A 21,306-nucleotide genomic window follows, 5' to 3' on the forward strand; every position below is an offset into this window, starting at 1 on the left:
GCGCAGTTAGATGAAGATCCACCTGGACAGCGAGAGTCAAAACATATCAAAACTGAAAATGATAGCGATGATGATTGGGTTTGGGATTTTGACTCGGATAAGGTCATCAATGCCTACCAGATTTTAGTTAAAAAAACAAAGGTTCGGCGATATGTATTTCATAGTGAAGCTGAAAAATAAAGAAGAAAAAGAAAACTGAAAAAAGAAAAAATGTAAAAAACTAAAAAATACTAAAAAGAAAAAACACTCAAAGAGAAATTACAGACCGGGACACAAATGACGACCGGGACAGAGGGAATATAAATGACAACCGGGACACTCAAAGAGAAATTACAGACTGGGATACCGGGACACAAATGACGACCGGGACACAGGGATTATAAATGACGACCAGTACACAGGTATTTAAGAATATCGTTCAAAGACAAATTTTTAATTGTAAGAAGACCGTTGAAGGGGAAATTTCTAATTGTAAAATGACTGAAGAACCTACAATGGCAACGGTACCACCATCGAAGTAGATAACCAGTGGGTTGTTCCCTATTCCCCATTAGTGCGAAACGTCAACCCCAAGTCAAATTCGTGCATTGTTTGGCATCATTTTAACAACTTGCTGTCCATCAGCTCCTACAGAGTTATGGGAAAAATATAAGTCAAAAATGTCCGAAGATATACTCCATCGAAAACAGCTAGAGACGTCAGATATGACTTTTGATTTTACATCAGAAATTTATAACTACACTTTAGTTATTATAGAAGATTTGTGCGTACGTATGGCAAACAAACCTCTTCAGGATTTGGGAATGCCTTCACCTAACCGTATCGCTGCTGTTTCGACATGTGTAGAATTGGATCGTGAAAAAAGTTACAGTACGAATGATCTATTGTCGTATGTACAAAATAACATTTCCAAGTTAACATCGGAACAAAAAGACATTTATGATACGATAGACTAAATTTCAGGACGTATACAACTACCTGCTGATTTCTGTAATTTAGTGACGTCCAAAAATGAATTGATTGAAAAAGTATTTCCGAATATTCTAAAAAATTATAAAAATAATAAATGGCTAAGTGAAAGAAAGATTCTCGCACCCAAAAATATAGACGTCCACGAAATCAACAATATTGTTTTGACCAAGATTCGAGACCAGGCATTCCTTTACAAGTCAGTCGACACAGTTTTGGAACCAAATGAAGTGGTTAATTATCCATCTGAATTTTTAAATTCCATAGATCTTTCAGGGTTTCCACCACACGTGCTACAACTAAAAATAGGCGTACCAATAATACTTTTAAGAAATATCAACCCACCAAAGCTTTGCAATGGCACGCGACTTGCCGTAAAAAAAACAATGGAAAACCTAATAGAGGCCACAATCTTGACAGGGCCTTTTGAGAGTGAGGCTGTTCTTATTCCTCGCATTCCCATGATTCCAACGGATCTGCCTTTTCAATTTAAAAGATTGCAATTCCCAATTCGATTAGCATTTGCAATCACCATTAACAAAGCTCAAGGTCAATCATTAGAAAAATGTGGTATAGATCTTAATACTGATTGTTTTTCCCATGGACAATTGTGCGTTGCATGTTCGAGGGTCGGTAAACCTGACAATCTATTTATATGCAGCGACAATTGGACAGCGAAAAATGTTGTATATTCGCAAGTTTTACGCAGTTAATTTGTATTGTATCTACCTATCTATCTATCTATATAAAAACGAGTTGTGTGTATGCATGTTTGTTTGTTTGTAAAAAGAGCGTTTGCATATGACGTCATTATTAGTACATACGGCTTTGTATATGCACAGACAATGGGAAAGCCAAGAATGTTGTATATTCGCAATTTTTACGTAGTTTAACTCCTGCAGACGAAATGAATGCTTGCCTGAAAAATTCTAATTTATGGGCACACGTAAAAATATTAAAATTAACTACAAATATGCGTATCCGATTGCAAAACGATGACTCTGGTCAAACATTTTCAGAACAATTGCTGGCAATTGGAAACGGAAAGCTCCCAGTAGTGGGAAAGCCAAAAATGTTGTATATTCGCAATTTTTACGTAGTTTGAAACACATATATAAATCTATCTATATTCACAGGTGGGACACAGGGACACAACTACAATGGCGCGTAACTAATATGGCGCGTAACGACTTAAGCGCGCGCGGGGGCTTGGGGGGGCGCGAAGCGCCCCACCAACTAGGTGTTGGGGTGGCGCGAAGCGCCACCCCAACAGCTAGTATATATATATATGAATCCCGAATATTGAGTCATGCGTAAATTTGGAACAGGTGATCGGATTCGAGTGAAATTTAATATATATATATATATATATATATATATATATATATATATATATATATATATATATATATATATAACATTTTTTGCAGTTGACAAATTCTTTTCATTTTTTTTAATCTTAATCTTTTAATTCTTTTAACATTTGATCGGAACCCGAATTATTACAAATAGTAAGTTAACAGCTATGATAATTAGCTTTTGGAGCGTCTCGAACAATAGTGAAAAAGGTAGAGTCGGATGCTTTCAACTTTCAAAGGCCAGAACGAGCATAGTAAAATACAGTTAAAAAAGAAGGAACAGCTTTTGAATCTCTGCAGAGCAAATTAAGTGTTCGTTACATCCGCCTAGCAGCAAAATTCAAAATAAAGCAACTGTTACAGGGGGGGGGGGGGTTTGGTAGATTATAAGAAGTTAAGAGGTGTTTATTCAAAGGAGAATTGTTGAAGGTTTATTACTACAAGGTAACTGGGACTCTTCTTGGTCTTATTAGCTTAATATCGATATGATATATGGGATACTCAAATCTAAACATGGGAGCTGAGTAGCTAAGGGATATAGAATAACAGGGCTCTATAATTAATTCCCCATAACCTTGGAGACGGAATCATTACTGTGATGTTCGGGTCTCAGGAGTTGTGCAGATTCCCTTGGTAACGCTCCATTAGACGAGAGGAACTGTACCTGATACCTTGGTTCATAGACAAAAGACGATTATTTGACAATAATTTTATTTTCGTAATCACATACAACTTTAGATAATATAACTTCAATAATCGCTAGCTGAGTGGCATACATCGACGCCAGAACTGAACTTCCTACCATGGCTTCCGGGGCTCCCTTTTATCCAGAATAAATCCGGATTTCTGAATTTGAGAACTGGGTATATTGACCTAAAAAATGTCGCAATACAACTGTTCTTTTCAAAACCCAACATGTGGTCTAGCCTCTTCTCAAAAGAGTTATTTTTATAACGAGGATTTTCACCACTAGTTTGTTGACCAAACCAGTAGTAAAAGTTTGGATTCTAATTGGCTTGTTCAAAAGTTACATTTTTTGCTTGCTGTAAAACTTGTTCCGAAAAGCACGAATCCTATGGAATGATGAATTTTAACTTTAAAACCTTTAGACGTTATAAGATTCTTATTTTGAAACTTTATAAAGGGAATGAATGACGTATTTGGTTTTGAGTTTTATAGGGGGGAGGGGGTCGGCTGGCCTGTATGTCACATATCCCCTTTCCCGCTGCAGATTGATGTCCTCATCAATCAGACTAATCTCTTTCTTTAAATGTTACATTCCTTAAAGTTCTTTATTGTCTATTAAATATTTTAATTTTAATTCCTTTACCTAAAAATGATTATTTAAATTATTTTTGATTTATATATTCCTACACCTTATATTGACCCTACACCTTTCATTAAAATTACATTTATACAGCACTTGACATCAACTGGGTTTAGACATGAATACCTGATTCCAATTGTTTGTTTTATTTGAATTTGAATCAACTTTATCTATTGTATTTAATTTTCAATTGATCAAAGGTATTCTAAGATTACAGGGTACGAATATATGAAAATTATATAATAAAATCACACTGGTACATTTACTTAATTTAAAATTTTCAATTCAATATTGGGACTTTCTTTTATCGTTCATCACTTATCTTCGGAAAGTTACCTTTCACACCTGTTCACAATTTTCGTGTCTTTATCCATTTCACTAATTGAACTGATCTAATGTAATTTTTCAGTTTTTCACCTCAAAGCATTTTTATCGCTTAAGACTTTAGCAATTTTTTAAAGTTTGTATTGTTTTTTACGCTTTCTAACAAAATGGGAAGTGCGGGACCTGGTACACCTATCCTCAGCAGTTTAAGTACTATAGTATGGCCGGTACTACGGCTCTTCTGTTCCGTTCCCACTTTCTTCTGTATTTGTATTGTTTTTAAGCGTTTGTTAATTGTTTTATGAGTATATTGACTAAGGTAATTCTTAAGACCTTACTTGGCACGTTGAAAGACAAGTTATATAATTAGGACTTAAGTTGTTCTCTTCCGAATCTTCATCCATGTTCATGACGTTGCTAATGCTGGGTTTCTATCTTGATGCAGGCGATCCGTTGTGGTGTTTTTGTGAGTGTGTGGTGGGTGTACCTTTTTAGCTGAATATTGTGTCTTCTCAGGTCTACATGGTTCAGTTGGAAGGGTGAAGATGATTGTAGGACAGTAACTGGAGCTACTTGAGGTGTCTTACTTTTGTTGATAGCTGTCCGGTTGAATCAGATGTGTGATTTGGACATTCTTTGGTGGTAGATAACTCATCATAGGTGTTATTTGTTTCTTAATTTTTGACCATGACGCATCGTCGGCCAATGCCAGAGCATACCAAATTCTATAATAAAAATTGCCAGGCAGAATCATATGGTTAACACACAAAATAATAATAACGGCACGTAATTATAAAACTTTTGTTATAACATATTTATGTGTCACATGATCATTGATGTTAACATTATTTATTGTGACAGTTAACGTAATTGCACTTGTTTCAAAGGATGATTAAATTTATAATAAATGATGGAGGTACATTAGGTGTATATAAGGTCATATATCAAATAAGAATAATTATTCTTATAGAATGCATTCTATTATAGAATGCATTATTATTTTAACACTCTATATATTATTATTGTAACATATGAATAAAAAAAGCACTGTTCAAAAGGGACGGTTAAGTACATGATTAATTTAAAGGTTCTAATTTACTTGTTATATTTTTCCGATTCTTTATATTCCCAACGCACGACCTCGTCGAAAACAAACGCAATTTATTGCGTCATAGCCTTTCCACTATCGTGCATCAGGAATAATTTTGCCTTAGGGACAAAATATCGGAAATTACAAGAGACAACCTCTATTCTCTTGTATAGCTTTAAAAATAGACAAGTATTCTGTACTTGTTAGAGGTCTTGACTTTACATAAATTTTTCTGCCAAATATTTATATTTTTGATGTAATTACGCCAAAAAGAAACACAATAAATTGCATCATAGCCTTCCTGTTCCTTTGCATCCAAGTGTCTTCGTATATTCCGACTATCTTTACAAAAAGCGAAACAATTAAGCTACGAAGAGGCTAGACAAGTGCTTATAGAAATTAGAAGTCCACCAAACTGTTTGGATCATTTTTAAGCCAGATGGGATCAGTCTCGTACCAAGTTAGGCCAAGTTCAGATAATAGTGATGGAAAAAGGATGCTAAATGGCATGATTTTTCGACTTTTTCCACTTCTGTTCCTTGTCGGATCAGTTGCATTTCTCGTATTTGCTGACCCATTGAATTTATTTAGTAAAGAGGCTCAGGTGGTCACCATATCTCCTGTCACGCTGCTTGAAGAGCACCTCACTAATTCAATAGAGAATATACGTAATCAGTTTCAAAGCGAGCTCACTCCAATCAAACTAAGTATTTCGTAGCCTGTCTAGTAGCAATAAGCAGGTTTTCCTACTGACGTCTACTATGTCAGATGACGTCGAAGAAGTCGCCAACGCGTTTATGCAAAATCCCATCCATATTTCTGTGACGGAAGATGTTGGTTTTCAATAATATCCCCCGTCACTATATCTGGACAGTGAACGACGAAGGAAGATTGCATACTCTTGTTGAACTCTACATGAAATCTGCTAAAACCTGTCCCCGTCTTGTAATCTTTACAAAAGATACTCATGGCGTTGAATTACTAAGAAAAAGTCTTACTGTCAGGCGTTTCGCTTTTTCGTCCATGAATGTTAGTGTGGACCAAAAAAAGTACAAGAAAAATATGAAAAAATTTAATACTGGAAAATGCCGTTTGCTAATCACAACGGACTGTTCGGATTGCCAAATTGAAAGGTTAATTATGACACATTTGATCAATTTCTCCCGAAGAATGGAGAGGAACATTTCCAGCGATTTTCAGCCTGTAACAAAGCGGACAAAACCAGTATTGAATATTAAATTTTTGTTGTAATTTTCTTATCAATAATTGAAGACTTGTTAAATTTTTTCGTTTTTGTTTGAGTATTACTTCACCCCTAGCGGGTTGATATTTTGGGTTATTTGCTAATTTTATGCCAAAACTATATGTATAAGGTTGCGCAAAACTTGGTTGTAAACTTATTAGTAAACCTAGTTGCGCACTTCTCTGTGGATACTGTTAACATGATGCACAAGTTGGCAACAAGTTAAGCAGGTGTGAGCGCACATGCACATATGGAAGGAGAAAAACAAATGATCTCTTCATTACTTTGGAAGCAAAGTGAAAAGAACTTAATGAGCTCATTTATGCAAATGTCCCTGAATGACAGGCTTTATTCGGGGATCATTACTCACGGTTCGAAAATTCCATTATGCACAACAAAAAGCTTTCCTTCCATGTGTAGAAGGAAAAGATGTTAAATTTGAAGCCAAATCTGGCAGTGGAGGAATCACTGCAGCTTCAACTTACGCATTAAACCAAAGTGAGATACGTGATGGATCATGTGAAGTTGTAGTCATGACGCCATCTTGTCAAAGAGCAAAGCAAATAAGACGACTTTTCTTAAGTTTTGGCTTCTATATGAAAGCAAAGTGTCTCGTTAAACGTCTCGAAAATGAAACCAAAAAATTAAAGACTTCCAAAGAGTCCAGCCTGCATATCGATGTTTGAACGCTTGATAGTCCTTCCAGCATGATTGGACAGGGTGCCCTGGATACCGAGAAAATTAAACTGGTAGTACTTGATAAAGCTTGTGAGATGTTGTCTCGGCCTCGGGATTTTCGTAATCCAATAAAATAAAGTATTTTGTAGCCTGTCTAGTAACAATAAGCAGGATTCCCTATTGACGTCTTCTATGACAGATGACGTCGAAGAAATCGCCAACGCGTTTACGCAAAATCCCATCCGTATTTCTGTGACGGAAGAGAAGTTGGTTTTTAATAGTATCCCCCATCACTATATCCTGGCACTGTACGACGAAGGAAGATTGCAGACTCTTGTTGAACTCTACATGAGATCTGTTAAAACCTGTTCCCGTCTTGTAACCTTCACAAAAGATACTCAAGGCGTTGAATTACTAAGAAAAAGTCTTACTGCCAGGCGTTTGGCTTTTTCGTCCATGAATGACAGTGTGGACCAAAAAAAGTGCAAGAAAAATATGAAAAAATTTAATTCTGGAAAATGTAGTTTGCTAATCACAACGGACTGTTCGGATTGCCAACTTAAAAGGTTAAATATGACGCATTTGATCAATTTCTCCCGAAGAATCGAAAGGAATATTTTCAGCGATTTTCAGCCTGTAACATAGTGGACAAAACCAGTAGTGAATATTAAATTTGTGTTGTAATTTTCTTATCAATAATTAGACTTGTTAAACTTTTCCTTTTTGTTTTTGTTTGAGTACTTGATTTTTACTTCACTATAGCGGGTTGATGTTTTGGGGTATTTGTTAATTTTAGGCCAAATCTATATGTATGAGGTTGCGTAAAACTTAGTTGCGCACTGCTCTGTGGGTACTGTTAACATGATGCACAAGGTGGCAACAAGTGAAGCAGGTGTGAGCACCTATGCGCAAATGGAAGGAGCAAAACAATTGATCTCTTCATTACCTTGGGAGCAAAGTAAAAAGATCTTAATGAGCTCATCTATGCAAATGTCCCTGAATGACAGGCTTTATTCGGGGATCATTACTCACGGTTTCGAAAAACCCCATTTTGCACAACAAAGAGCTTTCCTTCCATGTGTAGAAGGAAAAGATGTTTAGAAATTTCTAGCCAAATATGGCAGTGGAAGAATCACTGCAGCATCAATTTACGCATTAAACCAAATTGAGATACATGATGGATCATGTCAAGTTGTAGTCATGACACCACCTTATCAAAGAGCAACGCAAATAAGACGCCTTATCTCAGGTTTTGGCTTCTATATGAGAGCAAAGTGTCTCCAGCAGAGGAACTTCAGATAGGTATTTCCTGCATGATTGGACAGGGTGCCCTGGATACCAAGAACATTACACTGGCTGTACTTGATAAAGCTGATGAGTTATTGTCTCGGCCTCGGGATTTTCTCAATCCAATCAACGAAGTATTTCGTAGCCTATCTAGTAACAATAAGCAGGTTTTCCATTTACGTCAAGACATAGGCAATTATGCTCCTAAACCAATGAATATGCGACGTCTACTATGTCAGATGACGTCGAAGAAGTCGCCAAAGCGTTTATGGAAAATCCCATTCATATTTCTGGGACGGAAGAGGAGTTCGTTTTTAATAGTATCCCCCATCACTATATCTGGGCAGTGAACGACGAAGGAAGATTGCAGACTGTTGTTGAAGTCTATATGAGAACTGCTAAAACATGTTCCTGTCTTGAAATCTTCACAAAAAATACTCACGCCGTTGAATTACTAAGAAAAAGTCTTACTGTTAGGCGTTTCGCTTTTTCGTCCATGGATGACAGTATGGACCAAAAAAAAAGCGCGCAAGAAAAATATGAAAAAAATTTATTCTGGAAAATGTCATTTGCTAATCACAACGGACTGTTCGGATTGCCAACTTAAAAGGTTAAATATGACGCATTTGATCAGTTTCTCCTGAAGAATGGAGAGGAATATTTTCAGCGATTTTCAGCCTGTAACAAAGTGGACAACTTCGGCGTCATAAACTTTGTTACAGTAGGTGACGTACCCGTACTTCTTGACATCCAGAATCGTTTTGAATACCAAGGTGGAAATTACTGCTCTATACGACGCTGTGTGATGAGTTTGGACTAGTCTATTGTAATAAGTGTGAGGGAGAGCCTCGATAAATAATTGAAATTTAGATCATCCATTGTTTGTGTTTTATTTGTGTTGTCGACCAATTAGTGCTAATTATTTTACAACACCGTATTCTATAAAGAAATTTTTTTCATTGTCTTCATTACTTGTCTTTATTATTACTCCTAAATTACTAAATTACTCCTCCATTGGCTTACGCAGTTCACAATTTTATAGGGGGGTGGGTGTTGGCCTATATGTTACAGGAGGACAATGATGAATGAGTTAAAGAGAATAGTTCAAGATTTGGGCAAAAAGACAATTGACCAAGTAAAAAAATTCTATGTCAAAAATCCTACTTCTGGAGGAAATGGAAAAATAACTTTGGAACTGCCATCTCAAGAAGAAACACAAAATACAGTAAGAGTTTTCAGTGAAAAATCAGATTTGACAAATTATACCCCTAAACACTCTACCGAAAAAAAAATATGCTAGAATGATTGTTAAAAACATCCCTAGGTCAAATGAAAAAGAACACCTACGAGAATCCCTTTTGAATCCCAATTTATATGTGTCAGAACTAGCAGTTAAAGGAGAAGCATTCAAAATAGTGACGATTATTCACAAAGGAGAATATAAAACCCATGCTGTTGTTGAAGTCTCCCCAAAGATGCGTAAATGTATGACCCTAGATGATTATAAACCTGATGTAGTATTTCTACAAGAACCCTATCTGAGTAAATCCGGAAATATTTCGCACATACCGTCAAATTACAATAGCTTTTCTAATTTGATCCTGGTAAGAGGTTTTATAGTGCAGCAATATTAGTTATGAGTGGAATAAAAGCTAATACTCTTCATGAAGATTCTAGAAATGAGTTGGTTATTGCGTCTCTATACCTCAAAAGTAGAAAAATTACCGTGACCTCTTTATATTGCCATCCATCAGTGGATTCCTTAGCTTACCAGTTTAATATCCTAGACAATGTGAAAAATATATCTCGCTTAGTAATATTTGGTAATTTTAATGCTAGAAGCCCACTATGGTTCCAAAGCACGGCTAGAAACATTCGTGGTAATGTATTAGAGGATTTTTTTTAGCTAGTCAAACCCTAGTAATGTTAAATAACCCCAATAAAAGTATATATGGTCTAAGTGGCAACACTAACCCTGACGTTACCGCAGTTAGTGCCTCCTCATTATCATTCGTTGAAGATTGGGACGTCCTTTCTGATCATGTGTCAATGTCTGATCACTTATATGTTTTGTTTAAACTAAAGTTTAAAACAGGTGGTGATACTTTATTGTTATAACCATAATGATTGTAAATTTGACTACAGGAAGGCAGATTGGGATAAATTTAGTTCAGTTCTCTTGAATGGAATAGATAGTGCATATACTATGCCACTTTTTACTAAAAATTACATTAATAGCTTTAGATAATTTTGCGGATGTAATAACATAAGCAATGTTAGAATCAATACCAATACGAAAATATGGTCCTAATTCCAAGAAATATATAAGATGGTGGAATTCAGATTTATCTGCAAAAAGGAAACCCTATAGACATGCCTTACGAATTCATAAAATATTGAGAACGTGGGAAAGTGACCAAAACATGAAGGACACAAGGAATAGTTATGAAAAATCAATTTTAAAAGCAAAACAGGATGACTCGAGGGAATTTTGTGAGAATAGAGGAACATTGGACCCTTGGAATACTATTTATAAAATTATAAAATCAAATGAACCTCCGATTAGGCCTATTCATGTCACTAATGATGATGGTTCAATAACAACGTCAACTAAAGAAGCAGGCGAAGTACTTTTCCAGAAGTGGTTTGGAAAAGATGATGTAAGTACTGATACCCAATATCAACCAAAACTAAGAAACGCAGTTACAGACGTCTTGACAATGGAGGACAGTGATGAAATTACCATTGAAGTGATGAAATTACCATTGCGGAGGAAGAATTAAGTGAAGCGATTAATGGCATACGTCCTTTAAAAGCCCCCGGTCCAGATTGTATTGTTAGCCCAATTTTAAAAAAAGAATATAAATTTTATAACACCATCACTATTAAAAATTTTAAACGCATGCATAACACTCCGGTATTTCCCGTCAGCCTAGAAAAGAGCGAATGTCATATTAATTCTAAAGAGCGGTAAAAATAATGACGGTAATCCCCAGTCTTACCACCCAATTAGTTTGTTATCAAATGTAAGGAAAGTGTTTGAACGTTTGATCATATATAAACTTGATGACTTGGACTTCAAGAAGTGGATTTCGAGAAACCAGTTTGGGTTCATGAAAGGCCGTAGTACTCTGGATGCTATAGATAATCCTGTTACAAATATTGAAAAAACAAGCAGCATATACTTCTCACGCTGTGCCAGTTTTTCATATTCGAGGTGCATTTGACAACGCTTGGCATCCTGGCATTGTGAATAAATTAAAAGAATGCGAATGCCCAATCTGGATGGTTAAGTTGTTGCATAGCTATCTATCAGACATATTTGTATCATATCAAAGTGAGTTTTCTTTAAATATTGAGGAATCATGTTCACAAGGTGGAATATTACTGCCATTTTATGGAATATTACTGGAATATTACTTATAATATTATATGGAATATTACTATTAATAATTTATTAGATTTAAATTTGCCCAATAATTCTCACATACAAGCTTATGCTGATGATTTATGTGGTATCATTGCGGGCACGACTAAAAGTGATTTACAGTTTACAACAATTGAGGTTTCTCGAATCTTTGATCGTTGGGCGAGTAAGAATAAATTAGTATTTGGTTCAAACAAAACAGAAGCAGATATTTTCACTAGTAAACGAATATTTCCTGAACCTGACCTTGTTTTTAATGGTAATATAATTGAAATAAAAGAAAAGGCGAAATACTTGGGAGTTATCTTAGACAGGAAGTTATTATGGACGGAACATATTAGAAACCGGATAAATTCTGCAAAACAATATTCTACAAAACTGAAATGTACTTGGGGGCTGAAACCTCGTGCTCTTAAAAATATGTACCTGTCGGTTACAGAAAGCACGATTTTATATGCAGACCCGGTATAGATTACAGCATTAAACAAAATATATAGTCCGAATGCTAAGCTCGGTTCAAAGTCTTTCTCTAATTTTAATCACAAAATCTTTTAGCATTGCTCAAACTGACGTACTAACAGCGTTAGCAGGAGTTTTACCAATATATATGAGACCTAAAGAATTAACAATTATGTGCTATGCAAAAAAAGCAAACCAGAATACTGGCCAGAACTTTCTACACCAGTCATCCCAGTATCCAGCAGGACAAAGTCACACAGTGTATACACAGATGAGATAATAAAAGTTTTTTGGGATGTTCAATCAGATGATAGCTCACCTCCCTTTCCCTTAGATAGACGTAAACTAAAAATTGCTCTTTATGAAAAGTGGTATCAATGTTTCACTAATAGAGTGAGTTCATGGCCAATACAATTCGTTCCATCAAAAGACCATTTAATAGCTGCTTCTCAAATAAACATTAGACACCAGCTAACGCAAAATATAACAGGACATTGTTGGTTATATCATTCCTTAAATAAAATTGGAAAAGCTAGAAGCAGAGAGTTATTTGTGTTGAAAGTAAAACATGCACCCACTTCCTATTTACTTGTCCTGTTTATTTCTTACAAAATTTTTGCATGGAATTAGAACTCCATTCTTTAGGAATTAATTTCCCATTTTATCCTAGTTCAGTAATTTCTGATAAAGTATTAAGGAAAGATTTGAACAGATTTCTGTATTCAACTAGAAGACTGGTTTGATGTTAATATTTGATATTTATACCTGATTGTTGCCTTTGTTTATAGCATTTATTAGTTTCATTTATCCTAGTTCTTTCTTTCTTTTTCTTTCTTTTTAGTGTTAGTTTGTAGACATTTAGCAGTGAAATACTTGTAAAGGTTTAATCACTTAATAAAATCCTCATCATCAAAGGATGACATATATTTTTATCTGCTCATCAAGAGCTATCGATTGTCGTAAATATATATATATATATATATAAACAAGAAACAAGAAAACAAGAAAAAAATTGCAGTAATGATTCTAAGGCTATTTTAAATATTTATTTTAGTTTTAATGATAAGGCATTTTACTGTAAGTCGTATTTTATTGTTATATATGTCCTTTGCTGAGGACAACCCTTGGATATAGAGCCAAAATACCAATTTAAGCATAAAACAATTTAACTGTTCAAATTCATCAGTTTTTCCTATTGTTGTTTGCATGATGGAAGGGCACCTCGGTCTTCTTCGTTATTTAGGAAGTCATACAATCAATACCAAATTCTCGCCTTATTATTCAGTCGTATCACCTAAAAAAATGTATTACAGTCATTCAGTAGCAGTAAATTGCAGTAAATACATAAAAAAAAACTTACCATGGACGAAACAGCATAACGTCGGTCAGTAAGACGGTCTCTTAGATATTTGACACCGTCAGTATTATTTACGAGAATTACAAGACGGATCTTAGCAGATCTCTCGTAGATTTCAACAAGAGTCAGAAATTTTCCTTCGTCGTTCACTACCCAGATATAGTGCTGGCGGATACCTACAATTAGCGGCAAGTCGTTAGAAGAAGGCAGTCTACTTAGTGGCTAAGTGTCTCCTACACATTATTTTTGTTTCATCACAGAGTCAACGGCCGTGGTAGAATAGAGAAGGGCTCGTTTGACGATACAAATGCAGTTTTCCACCAACTCTTCTTTACCTCTTGTCCCCACAAAACCCCAAATGACCTCAAATCGACATTTCAATGTGGCCATTTCAAGCAGGACTGTGAAAAGGCAAAATATAATGTGCCTCTGGGGATTATATGACACGACAGTCTAACAGATAAAAATAAATAAATAAAATGCTACAGCTCAATGCCACAAAACGTTAACGCACCGGCAAAGCTGCTTAGTTTTTGTCTGTATGATTGAAGGACACAAGGTGATATCCTTGGGTCCATGCTCTTGAACTCCCCCTAACACTAAATTCGCAAATATAGGCGTTTTCTACTGTTTAGACTCAAGATAATTCTTGAGTCTTGAGCAACATCATTTACGGAAAGCTTGAACATAGTTAAATATAATTCACTTAAAAATCATTAACATAAAAAGTGAGGCTATTAAAAATACAGAAGCGACTGAGAATAAGTTTCGCGCTTGATTTTAAATCAAATTAATAGTTAATTGTAAATAATTATTTAAACCGTATTTAAGGTTTTCTGAGCTCACCGATCGCAAAAATAAAGCCAAGATCAATATAGACGTCAGAAAGCAGAATACAATAAGAATATATTCCACAAGTGATGGAAATGTCACACCCTGCAGGTTTCAATCATGCAAAAAAAATTATCTCCATTACTTGACTAAATATTGCAATGTTCATCACGGAAAATTGTTATGATTACAATACAACTGTCCTAGATAGCAATCAGTTTTGTAAGTATTTCCCAAATAGTTCTAGATTTCTACCGAGCCCCTTATTTAACCGCTGAAATTCAAACAAAGAATCCTGAAACAAACTAAATTGTATTTAAATTTCACGAATGGGGTCTTTGTCCACAAAAGTTACTATTAGGCTTCTGAGCGCTGATCATATATTCGAAACTTAATGAAATATAGACGCCATAAATAAAAAAAAAATGTAAATCTTTACAGATGGTGCTTTATTTCCACGGAATTAGGTTTTTACGGGCAAAAATTGCAATATTGAATCCAAGGTGAAGCCAAATTATTCTATTCTGCTTCAATGGAGCTTGATTTCCTACAAATTTACTGTTTGTTTTCTGAGTGCTGATCATGCACCTGAAACTTAATGTAATATAGATATCCATATTCAAAACAACCAACATGTCTCTTTACAGTTAGTGCTTTATTTCCTCTCAACTATGTACTTGAGGGTTTCTGAGCTTGTTCATTACAGACCTCAAGCCTTTTTGGCCACCTGCATGCACATAGTGTCTTTTCATTTAGCTTCACATCCCCATCAGCTTTCTCTGAATTTTTCAAAGTAATACCCTACTTTGTTCCTGAGATGTTGTAAATATGCCATTTTATTACAACTTGAAGAATTTGATTTAGTTCCACATTAGGAGAATTTATGATATTGTTCAGCAGAAAACCCGACAGTATTGTTACATAAGAGGTTTACGAAACTATTTTCGACAAAAAGAGATACAGAATTTAGAAGATGCTAAGTAGATTTTTCGATACCGATGTTTGGTTCTCACCAAGGATTGTACTTAAATAATATTGATATTGCTGATAACCAATGTGAGGCATTATTGCGGCATAGAAGTTCTAAAAATAGTATTCAATTTTACTAAAGAGTTTGGACATATTTTGAAAGAAAGAGTAGGATTCTGGTTCCAACTTATTACATACTCTTACTAAAACCAACTTACTCAGCTTAAAAAGATCTGCAGCATTACATAGTTGTCAAAATATAGAGGGGAGAGTGCTTTGATTGTTAGGACCTTAGTAGTATAGATCTTAAGTCTTCGGAACACTATCATGCTTCATATGACAGTAGTATTTTAACACTGCTGCTGCACTTCATGAGGCAGTTTGTTCAACTGAGCGTCAATAAATCCAGTGTGGTTACAGCGTTATCACCCGTCAGATCTTTTAAGCTTACTATTTTTTTTTGTCATAATAACAAGTCGGCTCTTATCTCTAAAAGTCAAATCTCTTTTTGTTTTTAATCTTCTCGTTTTTTCTAAATACAAATGCTTAAATCTACTATGTAATACAAAATATATACATACAGATTTGTTACCTTATATTTTCACTGTTTAAAGGAAAGCACGAAGGCGGGTATTTTAAGGTGTATTGCTTGAGGGGAAGGCTTCAACAAATTTCAGGACAACCATCCCCATCCCCGTTTATAAATCCTAAATGCAACGTTTTTCTGGACTACTATAACCATATTAAAACCCTAAATACAAGGTTCTTTTCAACAACCTATTCTTCAGTTCATTCTACAAAATCAGGACTTTCTATTAAAAACCAACTCCTCTTCCGTCACAGAAATATGGATAGGATTGTGCATAAACGCGTTGGCGACTTCTTCGACGTCATCTGAGATAGTAGACGTCAACAGGAAAACCTGCTTATTGTTTCCAGACAGTCTACGAAATACATCGTTCACTGGATTGCGAACCTCCTGAGGCCGAGACAACATCTCATCGGCTTTGTCAAGTACAACCAGTTTAATGTTCTCGGTATCTGGAAAATTGCAAACACACCATCGCATTCGGCGTATCAGAGAACCCTTTAGCGAAAATTTCAAGCTCCTATCCACAAAAATGTGAAATTTCGTATTTTTTGCCAGAAGACAAATCACGGGTGCGTGTTTATTTATTTTTTATTATTTTATTTTTTTCCGAGGCGTCATCGCATCGACCAAGTGGTCCTAGAATTTCGCAAGAGGGCTCATTCTAACGGAAATGAAAAGTTATAGTGCCCTTTTTAAGTGACCAAAGAGTTGGAGGGCACCTAGACCCCTCTTACGCTCATTTTTCCCAAAGTCAACAGATCAAAATTTTGAGATAACCATTTTGTTCCGTATAGTCGAAAACCATAATAACTATGTCTTTGGAAATGACTTACTCCCCCACAATCCCTATGGGAGAGGCTACAAGTTAGAAACTTTGACTAGTGTTTAAATACAGTAATGGCTATTGGGAAGTGTACAAATGTTTTCAGTGGAATTTTTTTGGTTTGGGGTGGTGGGGGGGTTGAGGGCAGGGGGCTATGTGGGAGGATCTTCCCTTGGAGGAATATGTCATGGGGGAAGAAAAATTCAATGAAAAGGGCGTAGGATTTCCTAGCATTACTATAAAAAAAACAATGAAAAAATAAACATGAAAACGTTTTTTTTCAATTGAAAGTAAGCAGTAGCATTGGAACCTAAAACGAACAGAAATTATTACGCATATGAGGGATTCTAAAAATACTTTAGCATAAAGAACGAGGTATTTAGAAGGAGATAAATACCTCGCTCTTCATGCTAAAGTATTTTTAGTAATTTCAACTATTTATTCTATGGCCTTTCTGATTCAGGAGTCATTCTTAAAGAGTTGGGACAAAACTTACGATTTAGTATAAAGAGCGAGGTATTAACGAGGGTACAAACCCCCTCATACATATAATAAAAATATAAGACTATAAAAGTTTGTAACGTAAGTTAATTCTTAAGTTACGCATATTATTTACTAATTAAAACGTTCGTTAACAATAAAAAGTTCTAGTTGCCTTTTGTAATCGAAAAATTAGAGGGCAACTAGGCCCCCTTCCCCACCCCTTATTTCTCAAAATCGTCTGATCAAAACTAATAGAAAGCCATTTAGCCAAAAAAAGAATTCATATACAAATTTCATTTCAATAACTTACGTGCGGAGAGCCAAAATCAAACATGCATTAATTCAAAAACGTTCAAAAATTAAATAAATGAAAATAGTTTTTTTTACCTGAAAGTAAGGAGCGACATTAAAACTTAAAACGAACAGAAATTACCCCGTATATGAAATGGGTTGTCTCCTCCGCAATCCCTCGCTCTTTACGTTAAAGTTTGACTCTTTGCCACAATTCTACTTTTTAAAAAAATTAAAAGCTTTAGCGTAAAGAGCGAGGGATTGCGGAGGGGACAACCCATTTCATATACAGAGTAATTTCTGTTCGTTTTAAGTTTTGATGTCGCTCCTTACTTTAAGTTAAAAAAAAAAACTAGTTTTTTTTATTTATTTAATTTCAATAAGGGTGAAACTTCACTGTAAGGACTTGAAATCTGAAGTGTGGAACTGAGGAGAAGCATAGACAGCCTCAGCCTATGCCCCAGGTGGCTGTTTACTGCAGCAAGCTATTAGGAGTAGTAGAGTAAGGAAACATCTACGGAAGATTACACCCAAAAAAGATTGTAGCCCCCGGTATGCTGAAAAAAAATTAAACGTCAAACGAAACAGAAAATATGAATTCGATAAAATAAAGATCAACCAGGATGATTGCACTCACAGAAGGTTATCCCCAGGAGGGTTGGAAGCAGAAGATTCTGCCAATTAGAAAGAATAAGAAAATAAAAGAGTTTAAAAAAAGATCGGAAAAAGCAACTAAAAAAGAGCATACGCAAAAATACTTACCCAGGGCACCCTGTCCAATCATGCAGGAAATACTATCCGGAGTTCCCACAACGATATGCGGGCTCGGCTCTTCCTTAACTCTTTGCTTTCATTGTCGAGACGTGTAGCAAGACACCGTGCTTCCATATAGAAACCTAAAAAATATAAGAGTCAGCTAAGAAGAGGGGTATACAGCATCAGATCATATACAGTGGGATTCCTTATTAAAACATAGTTTAATGCACCAGAACTTGACACGCCAACTTCCAAATAAATTAACAGAGACTCTACTATTATCAGAGACTGTAGAAACGCGGCCAAACCATTTGACCAAACGTAAAGTAAATTTACAAGCTGTCCAGAGTGGTTGCACTTGTGTCTAGAATGTGGTTATTCCTAAAAGGGGATTGTTTACTATAAAACAGCGAGAAATAAAAAGTTAATTAGTTTCTATTTCTAAGTATTTGGCGCTTGTTTGACTAAAGGCCTGTTTACGCCACACCAATTACTATTAATAAATTTTCTGCTAGCTCGCGGACACAGATTTTTTTAAAGACAAAAATATATTGCAAACAATTTGTGGAAATGAATTGATTGAATAGAAAGTCTGCTTGAATTTGAACTACTGAAATACGGAAAAAAAGTTCTCGCTGGCTCACTATTTAAGGTGCTTGGTAAGGTGTGGAACGACGAGATTGTCTCTCCTGACTTTGGTAACACACTCCAGTCAGCCGGAAGTAAAGTTCTATGTTAATTTATACTTAGTAGAGCCAAAAGACTAAAGTGGACAAATTTTAAGGGACGAGCAACATGGTTTCCGCCCAAATCGTTCTTGCTGCGACCTGATATTTATTTTAGTGTTTATAGACTTCTTGAAAGCATTTGACTCTGTACACCAAGGCGCAATGTGGAAAATTCTCCTAGCATATGGAATGCCTCCGAAAATTGTGACTAGACTAAATCCCTTATGCTGCACAGGTATGTGCAGTCCAGAAGGATAATGGGCTTTCCGAGTCTGTTGAGTCTGTTGTACATCAAGAATGTTTATTATCTCCAGATATTATTCGCAATACTTATTAATTTTTTTCTTCGAGCTTGCCACTTTAGAGGAGGCATACAACTTAGCCCTGAACCCCAAATATATGACTGTGATTTCGCTGACGATACTGTTCTCATAGCTCACCGCCAAGAGGACATTCAACGTAATCTGAAGGAATTAGCAACAAAAACTGCCCCTATGTGCCTGAAGATTAATATTAATAAAACAAAAAGTATGTCAAACCCAGCTGTGACGACCATTGCAGCTGGGATTCAATACGAAGGCACTGATGTAGAAGAGGTCAGAGAATTTAAGTACCTCGGTAGTACAATTACCCAAGATGGGAACTGTGACAGAGAAGTCTTGCTACGCATAACGTATGCAGGTGGAGAATTTTCTCAGCTGAAGAATATTTGGAGATGCAGATACTTCTCGCAGAAGTTGAAATTGCCATTGTTTAGGAGTAGTGTATTCTCTGTACTTTTATATGGATGCGATTCCTGGAGCTTTTCAAATAATGCTGAGAAAAAACTACTTAGCTTCGAGAATAGTTGCCTGAATAGAATCCTTATGGTACATTGGGCTGATAGAGCAACAAATGCCCAGATTAGGGCCTTTACCGAGCAGCCACTGGTGACTGACGAGATCAGAATGAGAAGATGGAAATATTGGCGGTATATTATCCGCATGAGCGAAAAGCGCCTCCCACATGATTTATGGTGTTGGACCCCACCCGGCATTCGAAGGAGTGGAAGACAACGCAGTACACTTGGTAGGTCCCTTGAGAAAGAAGCAACGAGTCTCCGAACCACTTTGAATGAACTTTAGTCTTTGGCACAAGATCGGTCAAGTTGGAGATAAACCGTCGCTGCCCTATGCGCCCCCAGGCGTAGGAGATAAACCGTCGCTGCCCTATGCGCCCCCAGGCGTAGGAGGATCTAAGTAAGTTGAATTTGAATAGGGTTAAAAAGCATTTCAAACTTAGAAAAACTAAAAACCTGCAAAGTTTGTTTTTTCAATTATTCTTTAATTTCAAGCTCATTTTTAGTTAAAATTTTGACAATATTCCGAATTGTCTGGGAATTTTCCCTCACGAAATTTGTTTCAACATCATTACCTTTTTTTTTACTAAAATGAAGTTTGCTAGGTTAGTGCATTTTCACTTTTCCATTAGCTGGTGAGAGGGGAATGGTGACTTTTTTAAGTTACCAATCAAAATCTGAAGGTACGAAGAGGAGAAATCTCAGTTTTAGACCAAATTTTTTTATTATCTATATCAAAGAAAACCCACACACCTTTCTTCTAACTCTATAAGGGGGAAGAATCAACCCTTGTCTGTCCAATTTTTTGGCAAAAAAAAAAAAAAAATCATTGATCTAGCCAAAAAATTACATCCCTAAAGTAAAGAAATCTACGAATTCCCAACAAAGTGAATACTGTAAACTACTGCCAATATTGGCAAATTTCCATTAGACACACAATGGTCACGCCACTTATGCAATAAAGAAATTAAATAACTTTGTGACAAAAGCTTTATGAAACACATGCAGCTATGAAACTCCAATAATGATAATAATAACTTTATAATCCACAAAATACATAAAACTGTGAAGTAAAGACAAAAAAAGAGAAAAACAACAGTTTTAAGACTCATCTGCGGAGTTTTAAGACACAGATCTGCAGATAATTGTTTCAGTCTGATTTCAGTTCATACCACCGAGACAGACGCAGCAAATATTTGCAATACTTTTAATATACTGAGTGATTTCCTTTGTATCCTTCCTGCAAAGGAGGAAAGCAGAACCAAAAAGATAAAAAACAGTAGGGGCGCAAAAATTAGAATAAAGACGGCAGCCCTTTTCGGTTACACCAACTACGATTGGGTGAAATTTTTCCGTAGCCAACCCACATACTTTTCAGGACGCTCGACGTAATAGCGAAGCAAGTCGACGAAAGTGACATGGAAAAAGATAGACCCAACCATTTAATACTTCCTGAGCATGTTATAGTTGAAGAAC

At 35.8% G+C, this 21,306-nt stretch overlaps 1 long non-coding RNA gene across 5 annotated transcripts in view; it reads right to left on the reverse strand.

Annotated features, from left to right (window-relative positions):
• Nucleotides 1-3,021: 3,021 nt before the first annotated feature.
• LOC136041471 (uncharacterized) overlaps nt 3,022-21,306 on the reverse strand; it is a 34,011-nt gene continuing 15,726 nt past the window's right edge. For all 5 annotated transcript variants that reach the window (XR_010621039.1, XR_010621036.1, XR_010621037.1 and 2 more), the window contains 2 exons: nt 18,271-18,404; nt 3,022-13,695 (listed from right to left, as the gene is read on the reverse strand). This is a non-coding gene — a long non-coding RNA (uncharacterized LOC136041471). The remainder of the gene's footprint in view (nt 13,696-18,270; nt 18,405-21,306) is intronic.

This window comes from Artemia franciscana, unplaced genomic scaffold (genome assembly GCF_032884065.1).
Source record: "Artemia franciscana unplaced genomic scaffold, ASM3288406v1 PGA_scaffold_23, whole genome shotgun sequence".
Lineage (NCBI taxonomy): Eukaryota > Metazoa > Arthropoda > Branchiopoda > Anostraca > Artemiidae > Artemia > Artemia franciscana.